Genomic DNA, 2604 nt, shown 5'->3' with positions numbered 1-2604 from the left:
AACATGAGCTCTGGATTTCTCTGTTTCATTTACCACATTTGACTTTCTTCTGTAATATGCAGCAGTGATCTAGTACTTCTCATGGTTCCCAGTTCTACTTGGAACTTTTACGTAGGACAGCATGGGCTTGAATCCCAAGGCCTTGCATGGGCTGCTTATTCATGGACAGAAGTGATAATAGACAATGCTTCCTTTTGTCATGTTCAGTAGTCAATTTCTTAGGGATGTTTGCCTCTTAAAACATCTGGTTTATAATGTAATAGATTTACCTTTTAAAAAGGTAAAAGCCAAAATATTTTCCGTGAAATTAATTTTGAAGTCTCACTGCACACACCTTTTCAGTATTCATTATGTAAACTTAAATTCTCCCAAATTCATGGTTTTCATGGCAAACTCTGTTTAAATATAAACATGACATCATTCATTTCAGTTTTTAGGCTGGATTGTCCAAACACAGTAATTACTGTGAGCATAACAACGGCTTGTACATCTGCCATTGCCATCACTTACTTACTCTGTCCTTCCCTTGCGTACTGGTGATTTTTATTTTATCAGAAATTTGGAACTAACTCTTCTTCATTAGTAGCACAATGAGCTTTCTGTTACTTTAGGTGTTTCTTAAAGGGAATATGTGCAAAGACAAGTCACACACACACACACACACACACACACACATATATATGATATATATATATATATATATATATATATATATATATATATATATATATATCAAGGAGACATTTTCACCATGTTTAGAAAAATGCAAATCAATAGTTTACATTAGAATGAAGATTTTAAAGGAAGAAAAAGTACAAATGAAGAACATTTTTGAAGATTTTTCCATTTTGATACAGCTCACACCTGGATACATAGCCCAGTATTGAAGGACTTAAACAGACAGAATGTCTATTTATTTGTAGCATGCAATAAAACATGTAGAAAAAAACAGCTATGAGTTGTGGGTGCAAAAGATAGGAGATGAGGGTGGTAGGAAGCCGGTTGAGGAATTTGATGAACTTTCTTATAACTAATCATATAAATATCATTTCCTGGAGCTTCTGCTCTTCTGCACTGGACACAAGAAATAAGAAGGAAAGAGTGATCACAATCATATGGGCTCTTCACCCCTTTAAAGATGAAAATTAATGAGATAAGAGTCTATTAGGATGTTTTCAAGAAGGACTACAATCTGGAAAAGATATTAAAATTAAAATAATTTTGAAGAAAAGAAAGAAGGGTTTAGAGTCTCAGCTTTTGATTCTGGTCTATGTAGTAATGTAAGATGATAGATAGACACAAGTATTTTGACAGGAATAAGCTCACGGGAGGAAACCATGCTTGGTGTTTAGAGAGTAATGGGAAAAGGTTATAGGGAGGAGAAATCCAACATTTGAGACGGTTCTTAGGTTGTTTGTACATTCTACAGCATAGACAAGCATCTATATCAGTACATGCATCACCACAAACAATCTACATATCTTCATCAGGGCAGGCAAGAAGGGAAAGTCTCAAGTAAGATCATTCTTTGTCTTCCCAATGAAAACCAAATGTTGAGAACGAGCCTTAAAGACACTTGCCATATTGGTCTATGTTAAACTGGTAAAAGAAAAGCAAAAACCGATGGACAATATTATGAACTATATACATTTTTTGATTTTTAAAAGTGTTAAAATAGTGTCTGCACTGGTGAGAGTGTGGACTACAGAAGCTAACAGCTTCTGGGACAGGCGGGAGCCACAGAGCTTCTGTGGCAGACTCCATTTTGCACACTCCAGACATTCAGGCACCTTCCCTGACAGAGGAGAGGTGTCCGCCCAGCCTGGGAGGCTTTTGCCAGAACATCTGCCAGACATCTTGGTTCATGGATCCTGTCAAGACTAGTCTGCACAGGCTTCAGGTATCCAGGCACCTTCCCTGACAGAAGAGTGGTATCTACCCAAGACAGGAGGGCTTTGCCTGAGCATCCACGGGAGACATCTTGATTCCCAGACTCCACCAAGACTAGTCTGCACAGGTGAGAGTGTGGACTACAGAAGCTCATAGCTTCTGTGAAAGGCCCTGTTTTGGGCCTTCATCTTCCGCAAGGAGGCAAATCTGAACAACAGATATTTGTACACCTTTTCTGCAAGAGGATAGCTTGCCTGCAGAGAGTGCTCTAACCATTGAAACTCAGGAGAGAGCTAGTCTCCCAGGTCTGCTGGTAGAGGCTAACAGAATTACTAAAGGAAAAAGCTCTAACCAGAGACAACTATAACAACTAACTCCAGAGATTACCAGATGGCGAAAGGCAAACATAAGAATCTTACTAACAGAAACCATGACAACTCACCATCATCAGAACCCAGCACTCCCACCTCAGCCAGTCCTGGGTACCCCAACACACCCAAAAAGCTAGAACCGGATTTAAAATCATATCTCATGATAATGGTAAAGGACATCAAGAAGGACTTTAATAACTCACTTAAAGAAATACAGGAGAACACTGCTAAAGAGTTACAAGTCCTTAAAGAAAAAGAGGAAAACACATCCAAATAGGTGATGGAAATGAACAAAACCATACTAGACCTAAAAAGGAAAGTGGACACAATAAAGAAAACCCAA

This window comes from Mus caroli, chromosome 12 (assembly GCF_900094665.2).
Source record: "Mus caroli chromosome 12, CAROLI_EIJ_v1.1, whole genome shotgun sequence".
Taxonomy (NCBI): domain Eukaryota; kingdom Metazoa; phylum Chordata; class Mammalia; order Rodentia; family Muridae; genus Mus; species Mus caroli.
Note: the sequence above shows the minus strand (reverse complement) of the source record.